The 22,399-nt window shown below is 40.9% G+C and overlaps 1 protein-coding gene across 2 annotated transcripts in view; it reads left to right on the forward strand.

The window, feature by feature from the left end:
- SLC24A3 (solute carrier family 24 member 3) overlaps positions 1 to 22,399 on the forward strand; it is a 439,524-nt gene that overhangs the window by 62,559 nt on the left and 354,566 nt on the right. The window lies entirely within an intron of this gene.

Consider the following 22,399-nt stretch of genomic DNA (forward strand, 5'->3'; position numbering starts at 1 on the left):
GGAAGCTACACTTAATTATAAACAAAAATGGCTGTGAAGGGTTTGAATGCCCATGTCAAGTGAATAGTTGTGGACAACCGTAGGGACACAGATATATCAAGGTCTGTCCTGAACAGACAGGAGATTGAAGGTGCAGGTTCTACTCCGTGAACTGTGTTGGTGTTCTTGTCTGGTAGTTAAACAGTTTTTAAATGCATTTCAATTAGTAGGCAAATGGTAAGTGGGATGTATGGCGACAGGAATTGTGGTAGTGGAAATCCCACTTTTACCTTTGGGGTAGAAAGGGTGGAATTAAAGAAGACGTGGTGGTGAATAACCTTCATTGACTGTTTGACTATATGCAGGGTTGGTGGAGGTGAAATGATTCTCGTTCCTGCCAGTGTGTCTTTCTTTGTGGGGAGAAGGTAGGCAGCCTTGCTGTTGGGGGCACTGCTCACTCTGTTAGCAACTGACCCCTGACAGAGGTAGGTGCAGAAGCGTCAGGTTCATTGAAAGCCATTCCAACTGAAAAAATGATTCAACTTCAGAGGTAGCAATAAAAATGCCCCGGTTGATAAAACAAGCAAACAAACAAAAAGCTATAAAGTTAGCATCTCATAAATTGCTAAAAGAGAGTACAGAGAGGAAGAGATGAAAGGTTTCAGGATGGAGGTGGATGGATGGCAGTGCAAGAGCTCAGGCACACTCTACAGTGAAGACCATGACGTGTGTGTGGAAATGCCACTATTAAACCCACTGTTAGGTACAATTAATATATGTTAACAAAACATTAAAAATTATGGTTGCAAAGGAATATGAGGCCAGAATTGATACTCTTACTTTACTCACCTGTAGACTGACAAGGATTAGAATTCAATTTGGGACCTGGACTCAGAAACAGACCACAGGGAAAATAGAATGCCTGAGGCAGAGAGTCCCGTTCATATTCTAGCATGTTGGGACTTGCATTCTTCAAGAGCCCCTCCTTTTCCAAACTGTGGGGACCACTCCCTTGCCTAAATGCTGTTGTTGTAAAATGTCTCTAACTGCACTCTGACTGATAATATTCAGTGACAATTCAAATCAAATGAATAGGACCAGTGAGGTGGCTCAGAGATGAAGAGTACCAGGGCTTTCTTTCCTAGTACTCACATGCCTGTAACTCCAGTTCTGGAAAACCAACGCCGCCTTGTGGCCTCTCATGCATCAGAACTATCTATGGAACAGAGGTGTACATGTAGAAAAAAATTACCCATGCACATAAAACTCATTAAAATTAAATAAAACCAAAATGACATAAAATAAAAAACATGCAGATGCTCCAGATATTTAGTTGTATTATCCGTCTGTCAGATACTCAATTGCTGCATATGATTGGCAGATGTTATCACTGGGCAGAACAGCTCCTGCAACATGTTTATCAGCATGGAAGAGATTATCAAGAGACTGAACTAAAAACTCCAGTGGTCTCTGGACATATTTTCTGTCTTACTAGTTCCCTTTCAGACATCTCAAAAATGAAGGATGTGTTTACCTGTGATCTCCATTTCCAACCTCTAACCTAGATCTTAGAGTCACATATAAGTTTGAATTCTAGCTTGGAACCTATGGGCTTTGGGCAATATGATCACATTCTCATAGCCTGTCAGCTCTTAGAAATTCTGGCAATCATTCTGACCTTTCACAAGGGAGAGCTGGTACTGAAGTCATAAATTGTGCGATAGTTGTATAGTAAAAGTTGACTTGCAAACGTCCTGTGTCTCCATTTCAGGTGAGTCATGATGCAAGATCCCTAGAGTCAAAGTCCATGGCCACTCTCCACCAGAGGTGGCCAGAATCCTTCTGTCAGCCACTCACACTCTCTAGTGGTCCAGGGACGAGCAGCTGGTTAGCTGAACCATGAGGATCAAGTGCCATTATCTGTAAGACAAGCTTTGAAGATGGTAATAAACACCATCATCTCTGCTGACCACTGATAGTGATGTGATCAAAACATGGCAGACATGTGTGACCTAGCTGGCTCAGTGCCTTCCTGAGATGAAGAGATAGATGTATAAGACAAAAATTAAAAGCCAAATCACAGGTAAGGCTGTGATTTAAGGTTATTACTTTAATAGTGCCATCAACTCCCATTCCATGGGGATATGTGCGAAGAGCCCTAGTGGATCTCTGAAACCACAGAAAACACTGAGTCCTACTGTACTGTATTAGTGTGTGTATATTTCTTATATATGCATACTACAATAATCTTTAATGGAGATGAATAATATTTACTGATAATAAAATAAAACAATTATATCAATATACTATCATAAAAGTCATGTAAAAGTTATGCACTGCTCAGGTCTAGAATTTTCCATTTAACATTTTTGGATCATGGTGACTACAGGAAACCAAGGTAAATGAAACTGTGGGTCAGAACGAGGCGCTGCTGTGTTCATCTCTACATCAGGCTTTGGCTGGAGTGAACTGTGGCAGGTCCATTCACCCATCATTGTGAGCACGGTGAATATATCATTGTGCTGGATAAACACAGTGGTGTCTGCTCCCAGAAGTCTTAAGGCTGGGGCTGGGAGTGTGTGGTTTCTGGATGCTTTCCCTTCCTATTTGTGATGCCAACAGTAGCCCTGCATTGATAAAGACGATGGACCGGGGTTCTCTCTGTGGAGGGTGATTGTTTGCATAGGCACTTGAACATGCTGGGTGCCAGTTGAGCTGTAGCCACATGAGCCATGGTGTCGAGGTCATAGGCAAGAGTTATTGTAACATTTGTCCCAAAGCACAGTCTGTTGCCATTTATGTTGTCCCAGTTTTCAGTTCCAAGACTGTGTCCTCGGAGATCCTGTTTTGGATGCTGTTAGAAGAAGCCTGTAGATTCAGGATCGGGAGGTAGAATTGAGACATTTACTCCCCCTGGTGCTATGCAGCTGCTTTGTGTCCCAGAGGTTTGTTTCTTCAGCTATGAAATAGAACCCCAGCTTTCATCCCTTCCATTACACAAACCCACTAATTTAGAGAAATCTGAAGAATACTCAATAAAACTTCTACCCCAAGTCAGTCCCCCGGCTTCTCCTAATAACTTTCTTGCATTTACATAATTCCAAGTCATCCCAACCTTCTCCCTTTCCTTCCTCCCCCCACCTTTTCCTCAACCCCCTCCTCTTCTCCCTCTGCTTATCTTTCCTTCTCCCCAAAGGTCAATAGCCCAGAACAACCTAATTTGCAGGCAGAAGCAGAGTATGGCCTCTTATAAAATTGTGATGTTATATGTGACTGGTCTTTCAACATTGGGGTGTCTTACTTTTTACAAGATACTTACCACTTTATGAATATATTATTTTAGGCATTTTTGGTTTCTAACATATTTAGTCACCCCTGGTTTTAGTGGAAACCTATCATTTTTCCCCTCTAAAACAGAGTAAAAAGACTGACCTCCTAGCTCCAATTTTTTTTGACACAATTGTTCCAGCTTTCTGTAAATGTTTGAGGCTGTTTTCTTAGCCTGATGCTGCTGATTTCATCTGAAGTTTGGAAACATATTACATTTTTTTTTTTGGCAAATAACACTTGAAATTGTTTACTCAGATGATCTATTAAGAGAAATTTCACTTTGAATAAATTTGATCCACAGAAAATTAAGTTAGCTAAATGTAATCTTGAGGGTGGTAGACAACGGCAGCAGAAATGCATTCCTCATAGTAATTGTGTATGTGCGGCAGGATTTTATTTATACACTTAGAAGTGAGCTTCCAGAATCTTCTATTGTTCTCTGTTCTTTGATATTTTATGGAAATGGGTCTCTTCTTAGGGCACTTCTCTCAAACATTTGAAGGAGAAAAGTAGCTGAGGTTATAGGCTTTGGTGTGAGGCTCTTTAGACAGAAGATCAGCTCCTGGCTCATTCTGTCCCTTGCCTTCATTGGGTCTAAGGTATGTGGAGGAAAGAAAGATACCTGGACCTGTGCTGCAAGACTAAGCTGAGATTGGCAAGAGACTGTCTTAAGGAATGTGTCAGAGATCAATTGTTCGTGGACTGATCAGAAACTGTATAACCTAGGAGGTAAGTGGGGATTGGAACAGCAGATGAGGCAAAAGGAAACAAGGTGAAGTGCGTTCAAGGAATAGGTATAGTGGGAGACAACAAGAACTTAGACACAAATGGGCAAAATCCGCACAAGGTTCTGACAGTGAAGAGCATGCCAAGGTCCCTCTGTTTAGGGATTTAAAAAATAACATTGGAGGTGAAAGATCAATATTCAGATGAGAGTAAACAACCAACCCAAAGGTGACAGGACTAGAAGCCATGTAGGGCTCCCCCAACACACTCAGTGCACACATGCACAGATGACCCTGAGGCTCATATTATCTACACTGGACAAATAGGAACTTAATGCTGACTCAAATGCAAGCTTATAGTTTTTTGTAAAAGTAAGGTTGAACAGATAAAAATTTAAAAAATACTTCTATCAAATACATGAAAAACATTAGAAATAACTGTAGATTTATGTTAAGGTGATAAATGACTGGACAGTGGGGAGGTAGATGGAGAAAAGGTAGGAAAACAGAAGAGGAACAGAGATTGGAGAAAATTCAGGATGTAGCTGGAGAAAGCAAACTTAGATCCTGGTGGCGGTAATCAGACATAGGTAGGTACAAATATTTAAAGAGATTCTATAGGTCTTTATCTCATATAGAAGGGCAGTTTGTATCTTTGTCTATTAGATATAATCTTATTATGTAGAAGGTTTGTTAATTGAGAATCTGTTATATAAACCCATTTGAACAGTTACTAGGCTTTGGAGTGATGTTTGTGATGGGAGGTGGAGGAAAGAAGAAGCTGGGGTGGTGATTCTACCCAGGAAGGAGGCAGTAGGGCAGGTGGAGTGAACCACCTGGGAAGGGAATCGTGTGGAGGGAGAGGCTGTGGACCAAGTGACAGAGTCCGTGTGCTCGGCTCCATACTAAAAGCAGCGTCCGAGGAGAGAACCCTTGGGGCCGATAAAGACATAAGCTCTTCCATTTTTAATGTTTACTGCAGCAAATAACCAATTGTAAGTACCTCAGTGTTATCATTGCTGGTGTTGAACCCAGAAAAATAAAATGAAATTTAAAGGCTGAAAATTCATACATTATTGCTCAAGGTAAAAAAAACTTTCACTAATGTCTCTTTGCAGATGCATTTGTCTTCTCTCTCTCTCTCTCTCTCTCTCTCTCTCTCTCTCTCTCTCTCTCTCTCTCTCCCTCCCTCCCTCCCTCCCTCTCTCTTTCTCTGCATGTTTGTGTGTGTGTGTGTGTGTGTTGCCCTATTTCTATCCACCATATTCCCTTGAGATAAGGGTCTCACTGAACTGGAAGCCATTTTTACTAGACTAGCTTGACAAAGAATTTCCCAGGCTCCTCCTGTCTCTACCTCCAGTGTTAGGTTTCCATTTCTAGGTTGACAATGCCTGGCTCTTACGTGGGTGCTGAGGATCAAACCCAAGTCCTAATGCTTATGGAACAAGCTCTTGTCCCCACTGACCCATCTCTAGCATTGTGGATGCAGTTTCCTCAATGATTCAAAAATAGCAGCTACTCATATTCCTACAGGGAGAAGATTAGAAACTAGTGTGATATGCTTTTTAATTTGTGTCAAACTTTTCTGTTGAATTAGTTGGATGAGGTAGTTGCTGCTATAAAAGGTTTGTGGCTTTAAACCAGAGACATTTCTTTCTCAAGCAGAATTCTGCTCCCTGATTGGCTTTGTTAGACGTGGTTCCTAACTTTCTGGTTCTATTGTCTAGGGTATTTTGTATCCTCAAATGAGGCTTCCAAGGCCCCTTGTTTCTTAACATTGAGGATTCAAATCATGGAGATTGGGCATAGGAGGGTTGGTCATCTGTGGCCAAATTCTATAGGCTAGAATTGAGTTACATGACAAAGGAGGCCACAGCATAAATATTATCAGAATGTAGGAAAAAACCAAAACAAGTCTGGTGAATAGCTATCTGGATCCTACTACATTAATTTCTTCCAAAGTTAAGAAAAAAAATTCTGCTTTTTATTAAAATGATGTGCTGGCTTTATGTTAGCATGACACATATTGGAGCAGAGAGGCTTTTGCTGAGAAAAATGCCTCTACAAAATTGGGCTGTAGGCCAGCCAGTAGGACAGTTTTTTAGTGATTGATGGGCCATCATATGGAATTGTAAGCCAAATAAACCCTTCCTAACTTGCTTTTGGTCATAGTGTGCTGTCATAGCAATTGTGGCCCTAACTAGACCAAAAGTCAACGTGTGTCACTGTAGAAAAATCATAATTTAAATGATGCCTTTTAGGCCCAGCTTCAGCCCTTGGTTTCATTGTGACAGTCTTCACTTGACTAAGGTGACACTGTTGATTCTCCCTTCTCCCTGGGAAGGTTACCCCTGAGGTAGAAATTCACCCAGTTACAAATTACACGTTTTCATCGGTTGAAAATGATAGCTGTTTTTAATGTAGGTAAGGTCATTAAATGTATGGGAAGAATATGAGTTATGACGGAAATCCTACATCCCAGTCCATCATTTTCACCTCTTTGATGTTATGTGAGGTTTCCAAATTCTCTGAGCTCCATTGCTTCCTGTAAGGGGCCGATTAAAGGGTCACCTTCACCAATTGTATAGTCACTAATGTGAGCTTTGTAGAATTGTTGGGTCCTCTGTGGTTGTTGTCTGAGTATAATGAGTTGCTTCTCCCTTTAACTTCTTTCCCAGAAATGAAAAAGAAGACAGATGGACAGAAACCACACAGTCACTATACTATCCTGTAGACTCAATAGAACATGGCCACAGTATTAGGATCGCTTGAAGGATGACTAGAATTTTCAGGTCACCAAGACACATTTCTCTCACAGATGGAGAACAAGAAGAGGACAGACAGGGATTATTTAGGAGACTTCTGACTTGAGAAGGCCAAAGAGGCGAGTCTGGGGACAAAGAGGATAAAAGGGAGTCATAGTCATCATAAGTTTAAAAGACTTGGGCTCTGCCAGCTTTTAACTTTGACGTCCTTTCAGATCTTCACGACATTTAATTGAGATCTTTCTTTCTTTTTAAATAAACTATTCTCTAACCTAATCTGGTAAGTAGTGTCTGGAGTTCTTCTGAAAGGCAGGCAAAGAATGATAAACCATCCTTTGATGTAAGGCTCTTGAGGGTGTATTTGTAAAGCATGTTTGGATATTCTGGGTATTTTCATGTTCATTAGCTTGCTGGAACAGTTTGGCTCTTGGAGTAAATTCATCCAACTCAGACTTCCAGTTTAGGAATAACTAGCCTGTAATGCCCATTTGATAAGTAAATAATAAATAATTCAAAGTCCAGACTCACAATGGTGAGGAGAATTTGAGGGATTCCTAGTCTATTCCAAATCCCTTTCCTTAAAGTTGGTCTTAACAAACAAGAGCCCTTGGGACAACATTTTATGATAAAGCTTTGTAAGAAATCATCACATTTATACGAAACACATCCCTTTGTGTGTAGTCAATGCCTCCTCTTGTCTATTAAGGCTTAATCGAGCAGTTGCAGATTACACGGTATGCCAAGCAAAAGTTAATTATTCTCTGGCTCTTCAAAAACTGTTTGTTACCTTCTCCGTGCTAGACTCTGACACTAAAGTCTCATGTGGCCTGAAAAGGAGCTTAAACCAAGAATGAGTCTCTTAACTTCTTTGTTTCTGACCCTGATCATTCCTGTGCCACATTAAATATATCTATATAATCCTTAGTATTAGCAGCACTGGGAACTACAATCTTTCCTGTCCTGTCTCCTCTGTTCAGCTCATAAGGAATCCAGGCACCCTTCACCACCCCAATCCCACATTTCTTGAGCACACACTGTGAAGACTGTAAGAGATCACTCACAAAGGCTCAGTGACACATAGAGGACTGTGGTTAGTATTTGTGCTACTGATTCTTTAACTTGGGGACTTGAGAAAAGTAAAGTGAATTTGACAAGTATTAATATAAAAATCCAGGATTAAAATAGAGATAATTTTAACTGCCTATTTGTGCAGGGTACAAGAACAGCCTATTTGTATAAACATAAGTCACTAGATATGTCTTTTATAGAGAAACAGGAATTCCACATATGACAAAATCTTGTTGCTTTACCAGGAGCAAATCCAGAGAGCGACCACAGTTTATGGCAACTCAGAGCTTTAGATGAAGTATGCTAGGTTGTGTGTACAGAATGAATCCCAGTGGCTGAACAAGAGTCGAACCATTGTGAGCAGGTGCAAATGATCTAGAGGGTTTCCGAGTGTGACTCTGCTTCCCTTGCCTTGGCTCATTTGGTTGCTGTACCAGAACTCTGCAGAATGCTTGACTCTGAAGGAGAGAGATTTATTGCTCTCATTCCTAGAATCTGGAAAGTAAAAGGAAGAGATGCAGAAGGTTTGGGGTATGGTGAGGGCACACTTCCTCGGTTTGCAGATGCCACCTTCACTCTCTGATGTCCTGTAGTGTTAAGCATTCTTTTTAGACTTATTTATTTCTTTTAGACTTATTTATTTATTCTTTGTCAAGCATTCTTCTAAGACTTATTTATTTCATTTGTATTTACATGAGTACTTTGAATGTCTGTGGGGGCATCAAGTACATGTGTGGTGCCCATGGAGGTCAAAAAGAAGGTGTTGGATGTCCCGAGTTATGACTTATCAGTTAGGAGTGGACAGAGTCACTCTATGGGACTACAGAGTTGAACTCGTGTCCTCTGCAAGAGCAGCAAGTATTTCTAACCACTGAAACATCTCCCTAGCTATCTCTGTAGCTAAATACCTACTGGTCTAACCTCTAAAGAAAGATACATGATACATTAGATACTTTCCCTTCCCTGTATTACTTTCTCATTCCCTATTGGTCTTTCCTGGGATAACTGCCTAAATAAACATTCAGCTCTTGAGCTCTCCATCTGCATCTAGGGGATCCTAAAGTGAGCTGAGGTATTTGATGGCTAAGGTGCTATCTTTGATGGGTCATTTAAAAACCATAAATTACCCACTAAAATCACCTCAAAGGGGACAAACAATAGGCACATTAAAAAATGATACCTAAGGGATTTTTCAGGGACGGAATTTGTTGGAAATAAAAGATCTTATTCCATTTGAAGGCCTTAACACACACAATTCTCACTTTAAGGCAAGAGCCTGTTTTTCTTACCTAAGTATCTTTACCTTAGTGGAGGCAACTGTAGAGTTCTTTCCTCTCTCTGATGCTATGACTATAATAAGAAAATTGCCAAAATCCTGAAGGATGCTACTATATAGACTTCCTGGCTCCCAGAAGCTTCCATGTCAAAATCACATGGCTATGTAGACAGTGGGTCAAACAACTCTCTCCAATTTCTTAGCTCCACACCACCATAAATAACATAGCTAGATTTCTTTCATCATACCTGGAGAGACAAGACTAGCCAGAATCTTTTAAGAACAGACCTTTCGCTCACCCCACTCTCTTCCTAGTTGAGTCCACAGTTCAACTTTGAAGAAATATGAAGGGGAGGATTATGGGTACCCAGTCTTTGTTAAGTTTCTTTTCTTGGTAATGTTTTCAGATACTACAAAAGTATAAATATGTGACCAAAAAAAAAAAAAAAAAAAAGACCCAAATTTGCAAGGCTTTTCCCAGAGAGAGAAAACCACAACTACATAAACATTTACCCAAAGAGTTCATCATTGTGTATGTATATCAAGAATATATCTATGCTTCAAAATGTGAATAATTCTTAAAGGTGGTATGCTAAGAAGCCTTATCTCATCTTATAACATGGTTCTAGAATAAGCATGAACTATTCTATAGTAATAGGACATATGGTTGGGAGGAAGTGAGATGAGCTGGGAAAGTTTTGGAAACTGAATTCAGGAATGTTCCTGCGATCAAGTTTCCCCTTTATCTCCAGGGTAGTTGGATGTAGATGTGTATAGCTGTTTTTAACTCACTGATGGACTAAGGGTACACTTTAGATTTGTGGACTTTGTTCTGTGGGTACATGTAGCCCCTGAAAAGAAGGGAAATAATAAACTTTAGTTAGTGATATTTTATTTAACCTATTCATGGGAGGGAATACAGTTTGTTTAATATTTGATCTCAACCTGGCCTTGAATCAGAGATTATATGAGAGAACGCATCAATTTTTGTAATTACTTTGAAATGCACCAAGGTATGACAGATCAATGAATGGATACAGGCCTGGCTACATGGGAAAACTGGTAAAATAAGATAGGAATTGTAACGCTTCCATGATGGGTCTGTGGCTGTCCACTCTAAGTTTCTCCCTGTCTTCCTGGATGTTTGCAAATGCCCATAATAAAATGTTTGAGAAAAAAATAAAGGCAAGATTCTTAAAACTGAAAGGGGAGATCATGAATGGAAAGTTTCATATGAATAGCATGTAAGATTGTGACATTCTCACACAATTGTAGACTTGCAGTGATAACTATTGAGAGAGTGTTAGCTAATTCCTGGGAACTGCTAAATTGAGCCAACAGGTGCTAAGATTTTTTTGGTCTGGACATCTTAAAGAAACTATCTTTTTCTATGTTAGCAATGCAAAATCACTCTGCAAAGGGGGCAGGTATCCTGCCTAAAACCAGGGTCACTGGATTAAATCTTCCAGCAGAGGGAGAGAAGCAGTTATGTGGCTATTCAGTATTAAATAATTCATTTTAATAAGTCAACCTGAGGTAAAAATGCAATATGCAATGGAAAAGCATAGAAAGTAGGTAGCTTCTATATCTGTGGGACACAGGCCACCTGTTTTTAAGTGATCTGACTGAGGTGACATTCAAAAGATAAGCATCCATGTCACTACTCAGAGGAGGAATGGGGTGTCATCCTAACGTTTGTGTGTTTCCTAAATTCACATGCTGAAATCCTAGCCCACAGGAAGTAGAAGCCAGCAATGGGATTGAGATCTTTATAAAAGAGAGTTCACAGGTAGAGCAAAGAAGGCACACCTTAGGGATCTTTCATCCAACAGGGGTGGGGGAAGACCAGCTTTTAATAGCTATGCCTTGAGGTTCTGGCAGTTGAAAATTGGGCCAGTGTGTTCTCAAGAGCTAATGGTGAATAGGGCTCTACAAACATTGGATCATCTGCTGCTTTATTCTCTGCACATGTCCCAACAGCCTGGGAAGCACACCCTAATCCTAGAGACTTCACAGTGCTCTCTCTCCTTCCTCGGAATGTGCCTACTTGTTTGTCTCTCTACGGGCAGGAGCTCAGGTTTGCCCCTCCATTTTGTATAGCCGTGTTTGCTCAGTCACTGATGGAGGCTTACAGTTTGCAGTAGACTCAGGTCTGTGAAAGGGGGAAAGGGCTCATGGAACTCCTGAAGGGTTTCCCCACCTTCCTCACTCTCTTTTACCACCTCTGTCCTGGTGTCAGACTTGTGAGGACTTCCGAGGAAGCTCCAAACTTGTCAAAATTGCACAAATGGAAGCCTCAAGAGACTCCTACCTTGGGCTTCCCTGTCAGAAAAGAAAGGATTAATTGTCAACAGAGCAGATATTTTTATTTTGCAATCCTGGAAAGTAAGCAAGTCATGTCTAGAAGTGTTCTTGGGACCTGAGCCTAGGACTCATATACACTCAAAGAGAAGACTCCTGGGGACTGTATCTATGTTAGGAACATTGTATTGTTGCAGACACCCTGCCTACCTCATGGCCCTTGGCAGGTATGAGATTTCAGGGACTCACACGGGCTTTGCTAGCTCAATAGTTCAAAGCAAATGGATACACATCTTCAGGCAACACTTTAATCTCTCACCAGGCTCTGCCTTGTGTGAAATGGAATTTGTCTTTCATACTAAATCACTTTTCAAAGAGAGTTGGTGGGTTTAAAGTAAGGAGCCCTACACTCCTGTTGTTCAGCTCTTCTGTGATTTTTCTTTTTATGAAGATTTTCAAAGGCAGAGCACAGCTATCTTAGCAAAGGCTCTTGAGCACAAAGCTGTCACAGTAGAGGGGATCCCTGGTCTAGGAGGGGGCCTGTGGATCCCTCAGATGAACTACAATACAGTCTCAAGGGAAGAATTGCACCTCATGGCACGTTTATGCCCGCTATGGCTGAGGATCTTGGCCTGCTGGGTACCTCCATGATGTAGCTAGCCATCGAGACTGTCTGATAGGTAATATGTGGCAGGGGTTGTGTACCTTCTGCATCTGAGTACTCCAGGCAGTGCAGTCTCTATTAGGTCCTCTTCCTTGGGATGAGTTGATCTTGGCATCTGGCTACCATGCTGGGAGGAAGCCAAGGTGTCAGGAAAAGACACATGCAAGTTCTCCAGTCAGCAATCCTAGCTGGCTTAACTACTAAACATGTGAAGAAAGACATTTCCTGGATGACCTGCCTTGGCGGCTGTCTGATAACGACTTCAGAAGAGGAGTTGTGCAGAAAAGCTCCAGGTACTTCCGGATCCGGAAAAAAGTAATGAAACAGACTGTGGTTCTTTGGCTCTGTCAACTTGGTTAGTTTGTTCTGTAGCCACAGTATTTGATGCACTCGTATCCCCACTGAGCCACTGCGGAGGAACCTCCATGGCCAACAGAAGATCTCCATCACTTGTCACTGTCCTACATCTGTAGTGACTGTCCACTTCTTGTTTCCACAGAAGTCATCATCACAGGAAAAGGGACAGGAGAGATATTGCTCTTTCTGTGACTCAGTCTCCAGATTTTTTTTACATTGTTTGTGACTTAGAGGCAGACATAGGTTTCTACCACACCGATCATTAGATTAATGATCTGTTTGGTGTTTGGCTGTTAGCATTTGCTGTTTTTCTCTCTACAGATAGGATCACCATGGCGACAGCAGCTATGACACACAGTTCTCCACTTATACTATACTCTAGACTCTGACCCTGCTGACCAGATTTGCTTAAATTTATTTCTTAAAATTATGTTTGTATTGTTGGGGGGGCTTGTGCATGCTATGGAGTTTGGAAGAGTATATCAGATCCCCTGGAGCTGGGGATACAGGTGTTTGTGAAAGAACCAGTGTAGGTGCTGGATACTGGACTAAGGTCCTCTGTGAAAACAGTCCATGCTCTTAACCTCTAGTCATATCTACAGCCCCACTAACTTGACCATAACTAAACCCTGGGCCTTAGAAAGCAGGGGCTTTAGTTTCCCTTCCAAGTTTTCAGTTTTTCTTCTATGAACCCATGCTGGGACCTTTATACTGTCTTCTTCTCTGACATCACCTTGTGCTCAGTCCAGAAATGGCTGATTGCATGGCTCAAATCAAGAAAGGAAATCTGCAAAGGCAGAAGCCATAAGGGACTAATGAGCAACCCCAGACAGGGCAGGCGGGACACTTTCCCAGTGATTTCATCACATACATTAGTGCCATCAACTCTCAAAACTCACAGATATAAAGCATCCCTATGGCCCTGTACCCAGGTGATGCTGGAATGGCCTTTGTAGAATCATCCTGAGGTGCTGTACCTTCATGTCCTTGATATGTGTAGCAATGGGAAGTTCATTCCTTACCCCTCTGCAGAGCCATTAATTGGCAACCACCTGGGGTTATTAAAGTCATCCTTTTGAAGAGCCAGTGTTAGCTGCTTCTGTGTCATTTTGGGTTTGTAGAGTACATCTTAAGCCTTTTCCACTTGCATATCTTTTAATTCAGCCATTGATTTCTTCTTCATTTGGGCTTTGTTCTTCAGCCACCTTTTACTGTGACATGGTTTGGAGAGCTCCTGCCCATAATCACCATTGTCTTCTTGCTCACTTTCTGTCCTCAGTACCATTACTTTCCTGGTCGCCTTCTAGCTCAAATGTCCAAATGTTCACCTTCTTCCCAATCCTTAAGCATCAGCCTGCTGCTGCATTTGAACTGCATGTGAAGAATTGAAAACCAATGGAGCCCATGAATAGTTCTTAGAGTTGTTTCAGATGCCCTACATTCCTGAAGTGATATTCAAGTCTATGGGTTCTGTCCAAGGATGAGGAAGGAAACCAGGTACTTCCCAAGTGCCCCCTGAAGCCAAGGCTATGCTAAGTGCCCTGCCAACAGAGGCTCCTTAATTCTGGTGCGGTGCTGAGAGTCTGACATTCCAGTAGTATGTGTGGAGAGGTGGGCAGTGCTGGTCTTACAGTCCAGTCACACCTAAAGTGCTCCTTCCCAACACCTTGCCCCACGCTAAGCCCTGCCAGGGAACATCTTGTATGGATGCATTATTTTTCCACATTCTGAGCTTTTCCAGGTGGCTGATGAGACCTGGACCAGGCTGCTTCACTCAGTATCACATCCTCAGGATGTGGATTTTACCAGTCAATGAGGAAAGAAAACTTTGATGACTAAGCAGTTGCTTCAGTGAATCTGTGAAAATTCTGTAGGGCAGTTTTTCTTCCTTTAATTGAAGCAAAACAACAACAAGAACAACAAAACCTAGTGAAATATGACAAACTTTCAGGCAACTATTCTCAGAATTAATACATTTGGACATTTATTTGATAGAGCACTTGAGACTAGAAGTGATTCTGACCTTAGGTTATTTTTGGACTATTCGCTTATAGAAAATGAAGTATCCTGGATTGGAAGCCACAGCTAACGATGCAGTTCATTCATGCTCATATGCAGGTTTTGATCATGTCTGAAGATAATTTCATATGATATTTTAAATTATATGAGCATTAAACCAAGTTATGTGCACTGAGCTGTCAAGAGGTCAGGCGTGGAATCTCTCTTTTGTGGCTTCATATCGACTACTACTCAGAAAGCTTTGAGGTTTAGATTTATAGATTGGTCTCTGTATTTAATCCTTTTCTACTTTCAAGAAACAAAATCTTCCAGTCCAAATTTTTACCCTTTATATTTAATTGCCCAGATCTTTGACCTTAAGAAGAAACCATCCTCTGGTTTTGAATGCATCTAGCTTGTGTTTAATACATTTTAACCTCATGTGAATGTTAGCATAGGTGGCAACTGATTTCAGTGTCATTTTCAAATTAATGTAAATGTTCTCTTGCTTCATTAACACTAACTGCTACTCTCCCCTCCTCATCTTAGATCAGAGCTCTATGACTATGTTCTATCAGACTCTGGCTCTTTTTTCTGATTATGTATCTTATTTACATGTGGTCCAGCAGCCTGTATGAGGGTTGGTATCTGTTCTTAGCTGTGGGCATTAACATTCTCATCATCACCAGCAAGTGAGGAGATTTAAGCCAAACAGGTAAACAACCTGTCTAAGGTCTGAGTACAGTTGTGCAGCCAGAGAATAAGCCTACCCTTCCCATCTTAGGCTGGTGGTCTTTCTCACTGTTAACAAGATCACCCTTCAGGGCATAATACAAGTAAAAGTGGGGCTCCTATATCAGCTGAAAGTTACGGGAAGGAAAATGACCACTTTAAGAGTTGAGTGTAAACATGCTGTCAAAAGGTTACTCCTGTGTGTTAGCAGGGCTGTTTGTGGTGTCAAATTACCCTTTTGTGTTGTCCCCTCCAGATGTGAACAGTATTATCACCAACTCTCTGGTGGCTGCTGAGCAGAGCATCTGCTCCTGACTTCCTGCGTATACAAAAAACTTGAGAATTACCTTCATCAGGATATCTAGTACTTCTTAGAACTACAGTATCTCCAAACTCCTTCATGATACAGTCATTGAGGTCTTGAGTTAACATCTATTTTGTTTCTCATTTAAACTGAGATACAGTGCTTTACTGAGCAAAGTGGTTTTTTTTTTAATGATTTATTTATTTTATGTATACTGTAGCTGTGTTCAGACACACCAGAAGAGGGCATCAGATCCCATTACAGATGGTAATGAGCCACCATGTGGTTGCTGGGAATTGAAATCAGGACCTCTGGAAGAATAGTCAGTGCTCTTAATCGTTGAGCCATCTCTCCAGCCCTGAGCAGAATTTTAAAATCAGTTATCACCAAAAGGGATCAATCATGTCTTCTCTCATTTCTCTTTAAAATTCAGCACTTAAAAATAGCCAAGGTTTATACATTTCTCAGAAGGTGTCCAGTAACATTAAAGGTATCTTTTACTTTCCCAAGGAATAGGATGGTTGTAATGTTCTTCAAACTACCTGACTCTGTTCCATTTCATTAAAATTGCTCTGTGGGCAATTTGTGTTCCTAAGCAGATGGTGTTAGTGAGGAATAATGGTGTGGGTTGTCATTCCACCTACTCTGGAGGCAGTTTATGAGTTAGAGGCCAACCTTGTCTCAAACATGAAATTTCTCACATGCCATGCTGACTCTTTTACTGGGAAGTGTGTCTTAGGATCCCTCTACAGGCACCCTGACATGACCTGTTTAATTTCCTATTCATGACTTGGTAGTCCCTTTTATAAAGAAGTTCATTAGGATTGTGTAAGCTGTGGCCCTCCACACTGTGGGCCCACTTCCTGTTATGTGAGGTTGTCACAAGGAGGATGTTATCACCCATGATTCTGCCATGCCTAGACTGAACTGTGTTCTCTGTTAACAAATCTGTGGCCTCAATGATACCATGGAGAGGACTAGAGGTGTTAATCGCTGCCCCCCTTGTACTGTAGGAATTTTTGGTGACATAGTAGACAGAAATCCCATTCGTTCCCTAGGAACCTCTCTACCATTGCTCTTCCACTGGTTTCCATCATCCAGCTGCCCTAAATGGTCCACATCACTGCACGTACCCCGGAAGAGCCAAGAAAAGAGACAGGGAGGTTCCAAGATGTTCATCCTTGTGCTTTCTTTTCTGTTCTCAAAAGAAAATGAGAATGAAAATCCTTTAACCTAAAGACAATGATAAAGCGTTTACAAGGGAGGAAGTGTGTCAGGAAGTACTTACTACCAAAACAACAAATGAATGGAGCATTTGGGGGAAGCTGGGCTGTGAGAGAAGGAAGTGATGGGAGTTTATTTGTGGGCATGCTCACTGCCTAGCTGATTAGATAATCCACATACTGCAAACAAACCTGGGCCAGAATATTTTGGTCCCATCTGTGTTTTAAGAGCTGACTTTTCCCCTTTTTATGTTTTTGAAAGCAAAGCGACAGTTGTGCTTCTAAATTTACCTCTTCTACTTGGCTGCCTGTAATTGTTTGTTCGCATATGATGTGTGTGAGTTGTTAGCAGCTTTCTGTTGAAGATCAACATGACCAGGGGCTATCACATCCCTGAAAGAGCATGGTCCCTTGGGCCCCATTGAGATGGTAACTCTCAAATGTCACATTTCTTTCTACAGAATTGTATTCTTTTCCCATGGTTAGGTTTTCAGTTGTTTTGGTTTTTGTTTTCATTTTTTCTTTTCTATTTTCCATTCTATTTTCAGTGTTCTCAGGTTTTCTGAAAGAAATGAGACTATTACAGTCTAGCCCTGCCCCTGAGAACCCTTGAGAAGATGATAGTTTTTGTTGACCAACTCTGAAACTCTTACTTGTGCCAGTTTGTTTTTTTTTTTTTGTTACTATGACAACATACCTGAGTTAATCCATTTATAAGAAAGAAAATTGGGGCTGGAGAGATGGATCAGTGGTTAAGAGCCCCGACTGCTCGTCCAGAGGTCCTGAGTTCAATTCCCAGAAACCTCATGTTGGCTCACAACCATCTGTAATGGGATCTGACATCGTCATCTGCTGTGCAGATATACATGAAGTCAGAATATATATTTTAAAGGAAGGAAAGATTTATTTTGGCTCACCATTTCAGAAAGTTCAGTGTCTTCTCAGTTGGCTTTGTTGACTGTGTGCCTATGATGAAGTGGAGCAAAATGGTGGGGAGATTTCCAACACAGTAGCTAGAAAACAGTGAAAGTGGGCCAGGATTCCAACACCTCATTCCAAGACATTCCTCTATAACCTATCTGTAGCTAACTCTGCCTGACTTCCTGAAGGTCCCACCACCTATAGCGTCACAGTCCTTTAAAATGTGGGCCTGGGAGACGAGTTAAGATCCCAACCCTAGCACCATTCCTGAAATCTTTTAGCTTCTGGCCTCTTTGAATATCATCTTTGCACTCACATAGTGATGTGCTGGTACACAAACCACTTAGAGAGTAAAGGATTTGTAGAAAGTGGTGGCACACTATAAAGAGTGGGTGCCATGCTATAACTTGAGGCGCTGCTCTTCCTTGAACCCCATTCTTTGTCCTCTTTGTTTCATATTTTTTTATTCTTGTAAGAATTGCATACATAAGCACTGTATTTACATCATTTTATCCTTCCTTCTTACCCCTCCAACTCTTCCCACTTCCCCTTGCCTCTTTGTCAAATTCATAACCTCTTCTTCAATTATTATTGTTTTACACACACACACACAGACACACACAGACACACACACACACACACACATGCAGAGAGAGAGAGAGAGAGAGAGAGAGAGAGAGAGAGAGATGGGGGAGAGGAGAGGAGAGAAGAGGAAGAGAGAGAGAGACAGAGACAGACAGAAAGACAGACAGTCTGTAATGTTCACTCAGTGTTGCTCATGTGTAAATGTGTTTAGAGGTGACTGCTCGAGACTGGATAGCCTATCTAAGGATCCAACCCCAGAGAAAATGAATTCTCCCTCTCTTGGTACTCACTGTTTGCCTTTAGTTCTTCAGTGGTCCTAGTTAAGATTCCAATGGGCGCCTTCCCTGTCATGTGTAGAAGATATCATCTAGAGCAGACATCCTGGTCCTCTGGCTATTATAGTGTTTCTCCCCTTCTTCCAAGATGTTACTTGATTCTTGAGAATAGGCATTGCATTGTAGGTACCAGTTGGAATTGGATACTCTAAATTCACCTGTTCTCTGCATTTTGACCAGTTAAAGGTAGTCACCATCTACTTCTAAAAAAAGCTTCTTTGATAAGGGGTGAGAGCTACACTTATATATGTGTATAAGGATAAATATTTAGAATACAGCTAGGAATTATTTGGGTTCCAGAAAATGACAGTAGTAGGTTCTTCTCTTGGGTCCATAGCCTCTCCAGCCAATGGTAGTTGCCTAGGTTGACAATAACAGACATGAATTCCATCCTAATGAGTTGACTTTTAAGTCCAATTAGATAACCTTTGGTTAATCACAAAATATAAACTCTACTACTGCACTAGTGGAAATGTCTTGCAGGACCGGTCATTGTCACAGTTCTTGGGCTTTACAGTGGGGGTAGACTATTGATTAATTTCTCTGTTTGCAGTTTATATATAACATTCAGATACATTGAAAGGCATTTTCAGAAAGGAGAATTCTAGGATAGTTGAGAGCTAAATTTTTCCAAGACTTATACTTCTAGTACATTTTGTCTTGAGCAATAGAATTTACTTTCGAGTTTTGGGAGGCACCTGAGTGCACTGGAAGTAACCTATATTGTTTTGGGGGTTGTTTAGACTCCTTTATGGTCTTTACTCTTGATATAGATACTAATATAGCTTGAATCTCATAGGACACTGCCTAGCAACTGTGCCCCTGAAGTGCCTTTTGAGGACCCTTGACTGATTTTCCTTCTTAGAGTGGAGGCTTCCAAGGACTTCTGAACTGCTGATGAAGGTGTTGTCTGAAGTGAGGTGTAGGCCATGGTAAAGCCATGGAGAATTGAAAAATCATCATGTCACAGAAACTACATTAATGTGGCATTCCTAGACTAGATTTGGCACTACATGGTCCGTGACTCAGTTAGATGGTCTTCCAGTTTTACAGTCAGGTTACTCTAAAGCACAGGTGAAATAGCTTTTATAATTGTGCCCAATAGTGAATAGTGCCCAGTGTACCTGGAATAATTTGGGGACCCTCTCCTCTGTAGCATGTATTTATGTATGAAATACACCAATGCACTTAATGATTCTTAATGAACTTAATGCTCCTGCTAGTGTGAAAGGAAATGCTTTCATTTTTTTTTAAAGAAGATACACAAAAATGTCCCCAAATAAATTGAAAAACTCACATGGAGAAGGATAAAATTGAGGGAAAATAGGCATCTTGTTTGTAAAACTCTTTGTATAGAGCATTCAGGTAGAAAGCCCTTTGAGAGTTGAACCTTTGCCTCCCAGGACCTAGACTAGACCTTGGCATTGAATGGGTTCTAGTGAGGTATTTGGTGAATGAATGAATGAATGAATGAATGAATGAATGAATGAATACCATAATGGCTATAAATAACTGTTGTTGTAGGTAGGAGGTCCTATTTGAAACCTCAACATTTATTGGTCCTGTGAGCTGTGAGAAACAGCTAGTGACAGTGGAGGGCAGATTCTTGGATGAAGAACAGTTTGTGTTTGGCTATCAGAAGGATCCTGTCCAAAGACTCATTGATTTTGAATTAAATAACTAATAACACTTGACTGAGAAAGTAGATGTGACAGGTAGACACTGAAAATGTGTTCTGCTTAGAGAACACAGGCCATCCTCTCCTGTGAGAGATCTGATGCCCTTCACTTTCAAAGCTGCTGAGAGCCACAGTGATGGATCTGTCTGATTCCTTTCAAGTCTCCTTTTCCCAAACCAACGGAGCATCTTTCTGTTAATCTCTGTTAATTAGAATCCAGGACTCTGTAAAACATGTCTGGAGACAAGCCTGTCCAGAAGATGGGAGACCATGTTTGCTGTCTAGGACGCAGATTTCCATGTGCTTCCAGATCCAATTGTCTCACTATGGACAGCCAGTGAAAAACCTCAAAGGCACACAGCACAAAGCCCCAGAACCTCAGAGCTAACCATTTTGTCTGTTTTTCCCAAGCAGATGCTGGCTTGCTCAAGCCATCAAAGACATATAGTTGTCCTCTGTCAGCCATGGCTTCAACATGTGTCACTTCAGTTACCTATGATTAACTGAACTCTGAAAATACCAAATGGGAAATTTCAAAACTTTATAACTTTGAAATTATGTGTCATTCCAAGTATCAGTGTGACAACACATCCATCTGTTCCTGTCCTTCAGAGAGATAGAACTCCTGCATGTGAACCACCCCTATGTCTCATGTGTGCACCCATGCTGTGTATGCAGCCTTACCTATTGTCACTTAGTCACATAGTCTCAGGAATCAGATTGATTGTCATGATATAAAATGTTTATCTTCATTCCAAATGTTTCATGGAACAATGTTCCCCAAACACGGGTGTTGTGGTACTAGCAATTTCACTATGTTGGCAGAAGTTGTTTCCTTTAAATGAAAAGATGAGAAATTCTGACTTCTGGAAAAACTTGCATGTTGGGAGGTGAGATTTGAGAGAATGTATTCCTGTTTTTATTATATCACTGTGATTTTTATTAGCAATTGTTCTTTATAGCTTAGTACACTTAATATAGATGCCATCTTCTCTCACATGTAATTTATACATGTATACACACATATATGCATATACATATACAAGCATGAATATAAATTTTGGTACCATCTGCAATTTCATGCATGCACTAGTGCTAGCAAGCACAGTTTCATGTGCTTGGTTTTAATAGGAACAAAAGCATTTAAAAACCGAGTCATCATTATTTTCCAACATTGAGTTAGAGTCTTTATGACACTGAGATCCTTCCTCTGGGATGAACCTTTGAAACTGGTTAGAGAAGGGTGAGATTTTTCCCACAAGGTTATGTCATATTAACGGTAATTGATTTCGTTGCTGTGAGTTTTTCTAGTGGACTGATAAAGATACTGTAGAAGGCAATGGCCTCTCAAAAAATGTATTGGCCAACTCTGGTGTTACCAACTCTGTGGCTTTTTGGGGGGTCCTTCAACCCCACCTTTGTGAATATTGCTCAGATCACCCTTATAAAAAAGAATGCTCCAACTTAGACCTAACTTGGCTTCATTATAAAATAGGGAAAAAATAAACATGTAACGTTGATTTTGTTCTACACTGTACTATAAAAACCCAGACTCTAAACTATCAGTCTGCCTTTGCAGTCCCTAAGACACTGGCTGGGGGTCAGGTGACATCAGTGTTAGCATCAGGGAGCAGATGCTGGGAAGACAGCTCACCCTAAAGCCCCCTGTCATGCATTTGGGAAAGAGCCTGTTAAGATAGATTTTATCCTTGATTTATTGAGCTATTTGTTATTAAGTGGCCCAAATTAGCAATGTCACTTGCAAACACATGATGAAAAAATAGTAATCAGGCTGCACTGGTGGCTTCATTTCACTGTTAAGGAGCCTGCATTCTGACTTAAACATCTCATTTATCCAGAGTCACAGAGAAATCATTTCTATTTAAGTGGCTGCTGTTGATAGTGTGGCCCTTTGTATGTGGAAGAGCTCAATGAACGTTTGTTCAGTATAGTTGAATGAACAAAATATAGCATCTCTTCAAAGCACACAGCCTTTACAAAGAGATAAGCGTGTGATCCATATCTTTCTAAAGAAGACTCTATCCATTCTTGTCTTCTGGATCACACAGTGTCTGCCAAATGTGGATTGACATTCTACTGAAGCCATGGGTTTTGCTGAGGATGCATTTACTGTATTGTTTTATAACCCTGTGGTGCC

Source organism: Micromys minutus (genome assembly GCF_963924665.1).
Source record: "Micromys minutus genome assembly, chromosome: 17".
In the NCBI taxonomy this organism is placed as follows: domain Eukaryota; kingdom Metazoa; phylum Chordata; class Mammalia; order Rodentia; family Muridae; genus Micromys; species Micromys minutus.